The 12,228-nt window shown below is 41.6% G+C and overlaps 1 protein-coding gene across 4 annotated transcripts in view; it reads left to right on the top strand.

Annotated features, from left to right (window-relative positions):
* The window catches only part of TMEM242 (transmembrane protein 242), an 84,416-nt gene that overhangs the window by 71,825 nt on the left and 363 nt on the right, over window positions 1-12,228 (top strand). The window lies entirely within an intron of this gene.

Below are 12,228 nucleotides of genomic sequence, written 5' to 3'. Positions count from 1 at the left end.
CATTAACGGAAAGATTTTGCTTTTGAATTGTGCCCTGTTGTTAGTCACTGTCGTAAAATTTGGCCATTTTAATGAGTACTTCAGGGATTGTATTTCTCAGAAAGTTACATGTTCACTTTTTATTCCTAAATCAGTTGACTTTACTACAGATTCTATACTGTATGGATGTGATACATTGAAGGTTTAGGAGAAAGTAAAGATGCTCGTCTGACCTTTACCTAAATGGTACTAATAACTTAGGAAATGAGAATCTTAGCCCTCCTATTCAATTGAATATTAAATAAATTATATGGTATGTTCAAACATATCTCAGGTTTGATGTGGATATCAATAGGCCTAATCAAAATTGAAACGTACTAGTATCTGCTTTCTTTTTTTTTTTTTTTGGCTGCATTGGGTATTCGTTGCGCGCGGGCTTTTCTCTAGTTGCTGCAAGCGGGGGCTACTCTTCATTGTGGTGCACGGGCTTCTCATTGCGGTGGCTTCTCTTGTTGCAGAGCACGGGCTCTAGGTGTGCGGCCTTCAGTAGTTGTGGCACATGGGCTCAGTAGTTGTGGCTCGTGGGCTCTAGAGCGCAGCCTCCATAGCTGTGGCGCACGGGCTTAGCTGCTCCGCGGCATGTGGGATCTTCCCGGACCAGGGCTCGAACCAGTGTCCCCTGCATTGGCAGGTGGATTCTTAACCACTGCGCCACCAGGGAAGCCCCTAGCATCTGCTTTCTAAATTAAGCCAGTCCTGCTTATTTAGTTTTATCAAGTAGACATAGGACAGTGATCCAACCCCCAAAACTGACCCTTTACTTAACTGTGCTGATCAGAGCTCCCCTATTATTTCATTGAACCATACTATTTCATTGAAAATATGAAAATGTTCTGATTATCCAGGAAGCTGTGTCATATTATGGGATTAATCGATGTGCTGAGCTCCCTGAAGGTGGCAAAAGTGGTGGTTTGATTGTTCCAGGTGGTTCTAAAACCTTTTTAAGCTTAATTGCACCAAGTTTCTCTTCCCCTTTGTCCAGCCCTTGAATTTTTATTCAGCCATGTTTCAGCCAAATTTAATGTAATATTGAAGGAGATCAGAGCCTGCCTTATGTCTGTTTTGTAATTCTCTTCACCAGCTACTTCAGTCAGGATAGGCTGGGTTATACTATAGTAAAAAATAATCTCCAGCTGTGTGGCTTAAAATAAGAAAAGTTTGGGCTTCCCTGGTGGCACAGTGGTTGGGAGTCCGCCTGCCCATGCAGGGGACGCAGGTTCGTGCCCCGGTCCGGGAGGATCCCACATGCCACGGAGCGGCTGGGCCCGTGAGCCATGGCCGCCGAGCCTGCGGTCCGGAGCCTGTGCTCCGCAACGGGAGAGGCCACAGCAGTGAGAGGCCCGCGTACCACAAAAAAAAATTAATAATAATAAAGGTTTATTTCTCTCCTAAAATTCACTGGGTTTACACAACTTTCTAGGGAAGCTGCCCTCCACAGGCTGGCTTCATACCTCAAGTTTCTTTGATCTTGAGGCACCACTGCAGCAACACAGGTTTCCATGATTGCTATGGAAAGGGAAGAGAGGCCTGGAGAATTGAACACTTGCAATTATGTGCTTCCACCTTGGAAGTGACACACATCTCTCTTCCTCATGTTTCATTAGCCAGAATTAGTTAGATGGTTACCTAACTTCAAGAGGGTAGAGAAGTATAGCCCCCTGTATCCAGAAGCAGATGAGTACTGGCTATCGGGGAGTACTGGTAATAATCTGCTATTTAGCATTCTCAGTAACACGGTCACCATCACAAGAGATGCACACTCTAGGCTTTTTAAGTCATTTATATTGAAAGCTGGCACAGGAGTAGAGCTTGTAGAGGTGCCCTGTCTTCCCAGGTCACAGAACCAGGGTGGTTGTGGGGAAAGAGCCTGGATATCAGTCAGGCCATTGTACTCGTAAACCAGATCACCATGGGTGGGTTAACCTCTCTGACCTCTGGTTTCTCATATGTAAAGTGGTGGTCCTCATTTCTGCCACACAGAATTGTGAAGACTGAATAAAAGCCTACTGCTTGGTGTAGTGTCCGGCATATAGGTGATCTCAAATGGCAGACACTGTTATTCCTGTTCAGGGAACATTTATAGTCTTATTCTGTTTTACGAAGAAGCTGAATTTCCTGGTTCTTCAAAATGACCATTGGCACTGTAATTATTGACATATCCAAAGGCTTTCTCATCAGTTGGTCCTATAAAGCTTTCATTATTCTAACCTCAGCACCGAGGCTGGCAACAGTCCTGTACCTGCAAGTGAGAAAACTGAAGCTAAATGAGCTAGTCAATGGCAAAGACACTTTAAAACTTCAAGCTTTTTTTTTTTTTTGCGGTATGCGGGCCTCTCACTGCTGTGGCCTCTCCCGTTGCGGAGCACAGGCTCCGGATGTGCAGGCTCAGCGGCCATGGCTCACGGGCCCAGCTGCTCCGCGGCACGTGGGATCCTCCCAGACCGGGGCACGAACCCGTGTCCCCTGCATCGGCAGGCGGACTCCCAACCACTGCGCCACCAGGGAAGCCCTAAAACTTGAAGCGTTTAATTCCAATAGCTGTCTATTAGAATAAATGCTGTAAGGGTTTTCTCAAATTAAATTGGGGGCATAGCCTCAGCTTTTAAGTAATTTTTCAGCACACTATATATTAGACCAGAAGTTTTCGTGTTGTTTTTTTCCTTGCCAAGACATGCATGGTAAATGTATAGCATATCCCATGTTTCACTCCTGGCATACCGGCTAAATCGCCCTTTAAAAAGCTGTTGAGGTGTGAATGAGAGTAATAAACATTATTGGAGACATGATCTTGAATCTATTTTAATATCTAAAAAGTCAATCAGAATGTCCATGTTAGTGACAAATTACTTGTAATACATTTTCCAATTGTCATAACACTCTTTGAGAACTGCTGCCTTGGAGAGTGGTAGTTTCTGATAATATTACAACCCAGCACTGTTGGACACAAACATTGGGACTTAAGGATGCGGTTCTTGGAGCAGTGGGCTCATTGCCTAGGGAGTGCCATTCGTGTCTTAGTCTTTGTGGAGAGCAGCCCCTGGAGTTGTGCAGTACAGAGTGGCCCTGTTTAGAAGGGTAGGTTTGTGGTCCATAATCATGGAAAAATTCTCCCTGGTCAGAGAAGAAAGAGGAAAGAGGAGGACTGCAGAGAAGAGGTCCCAGAATTTGGAAAATGCTTCAGGGTAAAGCTGAGTTGCTAGATGGAGACTCAGGTTCCCAGCATGCCCCATCTTCACCAAACTTTTGGGGTTTTAGGTTAGGGGGATGGTTCTGTGGCAATAGCTGTAATTATTATTGTGGAATTCAGTACATTTATTTTATAATGATTTTTGCTTAAATGTACTCAATCCCTAAATCTTTTGTCAAGCACATTTTTAAGCAGGGGAATGTTCTATTGGCCTGTACTAGAGTATCACTGATAAGACCAGCACTTCTGATCTGCATATCAGCAATTGAAACAGGTGGAAAAAACTGAAGGTTTTCTTTTACTATCCATATACTGCAAATAGTACAAGCTTAAAAACTTTCTATGAGCCCTACTGTTGAAAGCAACTTGAGGCCCTGTTTATAAGTAGGGTATAAGTAAAGACTCTGGGTTTCCATTCCCACAGGTGTAAAATTAAAGTGTAGTTGATGTACAATATTATATAAGTAACAGGTATACAATATAATGATTCAAAAATTTTCAACGTTATACTCCGTTTACAGTTCTAAAATATTGGCCATATACCCTGTGTTGTAGAATATATCCTTGTAGCTTATTTTATACATAATAGTTTGCACCTCTTAATCCCCTACCCTTATGTTGCTCCTCCCCCCTTCCCTCTCCCCAGTGGTAACCACTGGTTTCTATATCTGAGTCTGTTTTCTTTTTTGTTATATTCACTAGGTTGTTGTATTTTTTAGATTCCACATATAAGTGATATCATACAGTATTTGTCTTTCTCTGTTGGACTTATTTCACATAGCATAATACTCTCCAAGTCCATCCATGTTGTTGCAAATGGCAAAATTTCATTCCTTTTTATGACTGATTAGTATTACATTGTATATATATATACCACATCATGTTTATCCAGTCATCTGTTGATGGACACTTAGGTTGCTTCCATATTTTGGCAGTTATAAATAATGCTGCTGTGAACATTGGCGTGCATGTATCTTTTCGAATTAATGTTTTTGTCTTTTTCAGATATATGCCCAGGAATGGAATTGCTGGGTTATGTGATTCTTCTATTTTCAGTTTTTTGAGAAACCGCCATCCTTTTTCCCACAGTGGCTACACCAATTTACTTTCTCACCAACAGAGTACAAGGGTTCCCTTTTCTCCGCATCCTCGCCAACATTTGTTATTTGTGTCCTTTTTGAGGATAGCCATTCTGACAGGGGTGAAGTGATATCTCATTGTAGTTTTGATTTGCATTTCCTTGATGATTAGGGATGTTGAGCATCTTTTCATGTGCCTGTTGGCCATCTGCATGTCCTTTTGAAAAAATGTCTATTCAGTTCTTCTGCCCATTTTTTAATTGGGTTGTTTTAAATTTTGAATTGTATGAGCTGTTGATATTTGTTGGAATATTAACCCTGTATCGGTCATATTATTTGCAAATATCTTCTCCCATTCAGTAGGTTGTCTTTTCGTTTTGTTGATGGTTTCCTTTGTTGTACCAAACCTTTTAAGTTTAACTAGGTCTCATTTGTTTATTTTTGCCTTCATTTCCTTTGCTTCAGGAGACAGCTATGTCAAAGAATTTTCTGCCTGTGTTTGCCTCTAGGAGTTTTATAGTTTCCAGTCTTACACTTAGGTCTTTAATCCATTTTTAAATTTTTGTGTATGGTGTTAGAGAATGTTCTAATTCCATTCTTTTACTTGTAGCTGTCCAATTTTCCCAGCACCACTTATTGAAGAGGCTGCCTTTTCTCCGCTGTATATTTTTGCCTCCTTTGTTATAGATTAATTGACCATAGGTGCATGGGTTTATTTCTGGGCTCTCTGTTCCACTGATCTATGTGTCTGTTTTTGTGTCAGCACCATACTGTTTTAATTACTGTAGCTTTGTAGTATAGTTTGAAGACAGGGAGTGCGATTCCTCCAGCTCTGTTCTTCTTTCTCAAGATTGCTTTGGCTATCTGGGATCCTTTGTGTTTCCATACAAATTTTAAAGTTATTTGTTCAAGTTCTGTGAAAAAATGCCATGGCTATCTTGATAGGGATTGCATTGAGTCTGTAGATTGCCTTGTGTAGTATGGTCATTTTAACAATATTAACTCTTCCAACCCATGAACATGGTATATCTTTCCATCTGTTGGTGTTGTCTTCGGTTTCTTTCCTCACTGCCATAGTTTTCCAAGTACAGGTCTACCTTCTTAGGTAGGTTTATTCATTGGCATTTTATTCTTTTTGATGCAGTGGCAAATGGGATTGTTTCCTCAATTTCTCTTATAGTTCATTGTTCATGTACAGAAATGCAACAGATTTCTGTATATTAATTTTGTATCCTGCAACTTTATTAAATTCATTGATGAGTTCTAGTAGTTTTCTGGTGGCATCTGTAGGATTTTTTTTATGTATAGTATCATGTCATCTACAAACAGTGACAGTTTTACTTCTTCCTTTCCAATTTGTATTCTTTTTATTTCTTTTTCCTCTCTGATTGCTGTGGCTAGGACTTCCAGTACTGTGTTGAATAAAAGTGGTGAGAGTGGACATCCTTGTCTTGTTCCTGATCTTAGAGGAAATACTGTCAGCTTTTTCCCTGGGGTTTTTTGTTTGATTTTTGTTTTGGCTCTATTTCATTTATTTCTGCTCTGATCTTTATGATTTATTTCCTTCTACTAACTTTGGGTTTTGTTTGTTCTTCTTTCTCTAGTTCCTTTTGGTGTAAGGTTAGGTTATTTATTTGATATTTTTCTTGTTTCCTAAGGTAAGCTATATCACTATAAACTTCCCTCTTAGAACTACATTTGCTGCATCCCATAGGTTTTGGATCATTGTGTTTTAGTATTCATTTGTGTCTAGGTATTTTTTAATTTACTTTTGATTTCTTCAGTGATCCATTGGTTGTTTAGTAGTATATCGTTTAGCCTCCACGTGTTTTTGTTTTCTGCAGTTTTTGTAGTTGATTTCTAGTATCATAGTGTTCATATCAGAAAAGATGATTGACATCATTTCAACTTTCTTAAATTTACCAGGGCTTGTTTTGTGGAAACGTGATCTATCCCGATCCATGTGCACTTTAAAGGAATATGTATTCTGCTGCTTTTGGATGGAATGTTCTGTGTGTATCAATTAAGTTCATCTGGTCTAATGTATCATTTAAGGCTAGTGTTTCCTTATTGATTTTCTGTCTAGATGATCTGTCCATTGATGTAAATGGGGTGTTAAAGTCCCCTACTATTATTGTGTTACTCTCAGTTTCTCCCTTTATGTCTGTTAATATTTGCTTTATGTGTTTAAGTTCTCCTATGTTGGGTGCATATATATTTACAATTGTTATATCTTTTTCTTGGACTGATCCCTTGATCATTATGCAGTGCCCTTGTTTCTTGTAACAGCCTTTATTTCAAAGTCTATTTTGTCTGATATAAGTATTGCTCCCTTGGTTTTCTTTTGATTTCTATTTGCATGGAATATCTTTTTTCATCCCCTAACCTTCAGTCTGTGTGTCTTCAGATCTCGTGTAGGCAGCACATATATGGGTCTTGTTTTTGTATCCATTCAGACACTCTGTTTTTTAATTGGAACACTTCCATTTATATTTAAGGTAATTATTGATATGTACTTTTGACATTTTGTCAATTATTTGGAAGTTGTTTTTGTAAGTCATCAAGTCACAAAAGAACAAAAGAAGGGAAAAAAAAGACCATCTTTAGTGTTATATTTGGATTCCTTTTTGTGTATGTGTATATCTATTATAGATAATTTGGTTTTTGGTTACCATGAGGTTTTTATATAGTGAGATACATATATATACATAGTTTTATATATATATATGTATATATATAGTTTTATATATATATGAATTACATATATATTTGTTTTAAGTTGCTGATCTCTTAATTTCAAATGCATTTTAATAACCCTGCATTTCTACTCTCCTCCCCTCACAATTACTGTTTTTGATATAATATTTTACATCTAATTGTTTTGTGTATCCCTTAACTGCTTATTGTGAATATAGATGATTTTACTACTATTGTTTTTTAACCTTCCTACTAGCTTTGTATGTGGATGACTTCCTGTCTTTACGGCGTGTTTGCCTTTTTACCATTGAGCTTTCCAGTTTGTAATTTTCATGTTTCTAGTTATGGCATTTTCTTTTTTGCTTAGAAGAGTTACTTTAACATTTCCTGTAAAACTGGTTTGGTGGTGCTGAACTCTTAGCTTTTGCTTGTCTGTAAAGCTTTTGATCTATCAAATCTACACAAGAGTCTTGCTGGGTAGAGTATTCTTGGTTGTAGGTTTTTCCCTTTCATCACTTTAAATATATGGTGTCACTCTTTTCTGGCCTGCAGAGTTTCTGCTGAAAAGTCAGCTGATAGCCTTATGGGAGTTCCCTTGTATGTTATTTGTTGCTTTTCCCTTGCTGTTTTTAATATTCTCTACCTTTAATTTTTGCCATTTTAATTGTGTGTCTTGGTGTGTTTCTCTTTGGGTTAATCCTTTATGAGTGGACTCTCTGGATGTCTATGGCTGTTTACTTTCCCAGCTCAGGGAAGTTCTCAGCTATTATGTCTTCAAATATGTTCTCAGCCCCTTTCTCTCTCTTTTCCTTCAGGGACCCCTATAATGTGAATATTAGTGTGTGACCAGGGGATTTTTGCAGAAACTAATGCCTGTGGCCAGCAATTTTTATTTTGGCTGGCCAAAAGGTAATTGTTATTATTTCACTAACACTTTGCGGGTTATTACATTCAGTAGTTAAACCTAACCACCTGTAAAGTCTTCTAATTGTCATGAAATGTTGTCTTCAATCCACTCTTTTGCAGTAGCAAAGCAGCATTCTCCAGCACCGTGAGTTCTATTTTCACTTTCTGTATCAGAATCAATCACTAAGATTTTTTGTCTTTATTTGGTCTTATATTCACATCATCTGAATCAGAACTGTATTCTGAAGAGCTATCATCTGCTGAGACACCAGTCGACATATGTTGCTCAAAGTATCTGCATAAAATTCACCAAAAAATTTTTCTTCACTCAAAATTTCATGATGCATCATTTTTGAAAATTTTATGTTTGTAATATACACAGGTTGGCACGAAAACCTAACGGAGCAAAATGTAAATGATAACAACAATCATAAGTTGTATAATGAACCCTTGATCAATTTTAAGCTCTAACAGCTTCACACAGTGATGTTAATTGTATCACTCTCTAAAAACATACTGATAACGTCTCTGGTCAGAGACGTTAAACTGCCTTCATTTCTTTTCATTCTTTTTGTGTTCAGCATCAGTCATTTCCACTATGTCTTTTCTGTCTTCCAGCTCACTGATCTGTTCCTCTGTATCATTCAGTCAACTGTTGATTCCTTCTAGTATATTTTTCATTTCAGTTACTGTAGTCTTCATCTCTGGTTGTTCTTTATTTTCTAACTCTTTGTTAAAAACTGCTGACTTCTTGCTCTGTGCATCCGTTCTTCTCCGGAGTTCTTTGTTCACCTTCACGATCACTACCCTGAACACTTTCTTGGGTAGATTGCCCGTCTCCATTCTTCTTCTGGGGTTTTACCTTGTTCCTTTGTCTGGAGCATGTTCCTCTGTCACCTCATTTTGCCTGTTTTTTGTTTTGTTGTTTTAATGTATACGGTAGGTTAGTTACGTTTCCAGACCTTGGAGAAGTGGCCTTCTGTAGGAGACACCCTGTGTCCCAGCAACACAGTTCCCTCTTATCACCCAAGCCGTATGCTCTAGGAGTTCCCCCTATGGTTGGTCCTTCTCTTGTGACAGGCTGACTGTGTGGGTGGTCTGCTAGGTTTGGTTGGCCCCCAGTCCAGTTGGGTGCCAGACCCTGCCTTGTGCGGAAGCTGCCGACTGCCGGTTGACAGGACCGGGTCACGAGGCAGCTGACTGCAGAACCTCAGGGGGCCCTGGGGCTAGTGCTGGCTCACTGGTGTGTGGCGTCAGGGTACAGAAGATTCTGGGGCTGTTGTCTGCCCCCTGGTGGATGAAGCCAGGTCCTGGCATTAGTGCTAGACTCCTGGCAGGCAGAGCCTGGTCCTGGAGGCTGGTGACAGGGCCCAAGGGTCTTAGAGCTGGTGTCAGATGGCTGGTTGGGTGGGGGTTGTTCCTGACACAGTTGGGTACAGGGTCCAGGGTGTCCCAAAGCTTGTGTTGGCCTGCTGGTGGGGAGGCTGGTCCAGAGGCTAGAGTAGGCTTCCTGGAGGGCTGGGGCAGGCCCAGGAGATTCTGGAGCTGGTGCCTTCCCACTGGTAGGTGGGGCTGGGTCTTGGACCCTGTGGTGGACAGGGCCATGTCTAAAGGCAGCTGGGCTCACGAGGTCTTAAGGCAGCTGTCTGCTGCTGGGTGGGGCTGTGTCCTCAACCCAGTTAGTTGCTTGGCCTGAGGCATCCCAGCACTGGGTCAGGTCTTGGCACTAATGAGCTAGAGGGAGGACTCCACAATGGCACCCACCAGCACCAGTGTCCAAGTGGTGAGCTGCAGTTGCCTCCTGCTTCTCCAGGAGACTCTGCAAGACCGGCAGGTAGGTCTGGCCCAGGCTCCTACCAAATTACTGCCTTTGTCCTGGATCCCAGAACATGCGCGATGTTGTGTGTGCCCTTTAAGAGTGAAGTCTCTATTTCCCTAGTCCTCTGGGACTCCTGAAATTAAGCCCCACTAACATTTAAAGCCAAATTCTCTGGGGGCTCGTCTTCCCAGTGCAGGACCCCCCAGGCTAGGGAGCCCGACATGGGCCTCAGAACTCTCACTTCTGTGGGAGAACCTATGCAATGTAATTATTCTCTAGTCTGTGGGTCACCCACTTGGGGATGTGGGACTTAACTGTATTACCAGGCCACCATTCCTACCCGTCTCCTTCTGGTTCCTCCTTTACGTCTTTTGTTGTAGAAGATCTTTTCTGGTAGGTTCTGATCTTTTCATCCATGGTGGTTTTGCACTTAGTTGTGGTTTTGGTGTGCTTGTGAGGGGAGGTGAGCTCAAGGTCCTTCTTCTCTGCCATGTTGACTGAACTCCTCCACAGCTGAAAAGTTAAAGAGGACTAAATGGCGTTCTTTTTCCCACTTGTCTCCCTTCCTTCCCCTTGCTCTGAAGCCTGTCTGTTCTAGTTGGCTATTTTTCAGATATGATTCCTTCTAGTGGTTCAGTTACTCACTTATGACCCTGGGAAACAAGTAAATAATACTTAAGAAATTAGAGGAAAGAAAAAAAATGGGGCCAAGAGGAGGAACTGGGAACACCAGCCCAGTCTGCTGAAGTGGAGCAGCCACTCGGCACTCTCCCACCCAGGCCTCATCGGAGTGTCCCAGCCTCTGCCTTCTCAGCGACGGACCTTGTTCCAGATTCCTGAGAAGGTGCGATGGTAAACGATTCTGTTCATGCCCTGGCTGTCTGATACCCCACTGGAAAACTCTGTCGTTAGGCTCAGTTGTAACAGGTGTTCAACCAGAAAGGTGAAGGGAAGGAACCAAGCAGCTCGTTGCAGATCCTGGCCAGAGAGGTCTTTCAACTGAGAAAGCCCATGCAAGATTCTTCCAGGGGGGCACTCTTGGGATTTTGGACAAAGCAGTTCTTTTTGTTGGCCACCCTAGACATTTAGCACCACCCCACGTCCCCACACACCCCTATGCAAACAGTAATCCCCTGCGATTGCGACAGCCAAACTGTCAGGAGTCTCCACTCGAGAACTGCTATTTAGAACTACATTTCCAGTCAGGGATACAGTACTGCCTGTAGTTGAAAACCTTTCATCACACTACAAACTAGAGAGCTGCATGGAGGAGGGAGTTAGGGAGAGACACACATGTCGTGGGTGTGTGTGTGTGTGCGTGTGTGTCTTCAAGACTGGTGTCTGAGACCCAAACAAAGAGATGGTGGGCATGGACCTCCTCCAGACTACATATGATGGATAACCTTCTATGTCTTCCAGTATCAGAATATTTAAACCAAAATGATATAACTATAAATTAATGCTTTTGACAAACATACCACAATACTTCTATCCATATGAGCTTTGTTCTTGGAACACAGAACATTTTGATGATGCTGTAGTGACACGAGCTAATATATGTTGAGTACTGCCAGGTGCTGTGCTTTATGTACATTATCTCACTTAATCCTCACAGCTCTGTAAGCAGGTAATTATCTCCCTTCTGCACACATGGAAACTACCCCTTAGAATAAGCAGATTTCCCAAGCAGTGGAGTTGGGCTTTGAACAGAGGGGTGTACCTGATACCAGGGTCTGTGCTAAAATGGTGCTACAATGACTGGAACAAATGACTAGGAATTTACAAGTCCCAACAGGATGCACCACCTGAATTTGGAAACACTACAAGGATTCAGCTTCAAGTTGAAATAAGTAAGCATCAAGATAAAAAAGAAAAAATACTAGCCGACTCTCAAACATCACTCCAAGAATGACTCACGTTTTGCTGTGAGTTCAGGGTGCTTCACAATCTGACTGAGGAGATCTGTGTCCTTGGGAAATAATGGCTGGGATGTGGCTGATGAGAACGCTGCAGTGCTGTGCTGTAGCGCTTCTGAAATACTACCTTCAGAACAGGACCATCTCAGTGAAAAGAATGAATCAAGAGTGTGGATCTAGTATTATCTAAGGTAAAGATTATCCACCTCCCATAACTTAGTGTTCCCCTCGCTCAGGGCGGTGCGCACTTAGGTGGAGCTGACACTGCATGTCAGGATCTTCCAACCTCCTGCTCTGACTCTCGGATTCCAAACCACCCTCTGCTGATAAAAACATTCTACTCTATCTGCCATTGATTCCTTCTTTATTTACCCCCTACTAAGTTACTTCTCCCCACTCCTTCCCTCTGGCCCCCAAATTCTTTAAGTCTGAATGGCTTCAGTATGTTTACTTAGATAGAAATCCCATTCTCAGCTGCATCTTTATATATGAAGGCCAACAACACATACCATTCTCCTGGTAGGAAATAAATGTCAGGGCTGACGATTTAGAGCATGTTGCCTTCCAGATTTACAGTGGAGTTTT

Source organism: Stenella coeruleoalba, assembly GCF_951394435.1.
Source record: "Stenella coeruleoalba genome assembly, chromosome: 12".
Taxonomy (NCBI): Eukaryota; Metazoa; Chordata; class Mammalia; order Artiodactyla; family Delphinidae; genus Stenella; species Stenella coeruleoalba.
Note: the sequence above shows the minus strand (reverse complement) of the source record. Positions and strands in the feature narration are given on the sequence as shown.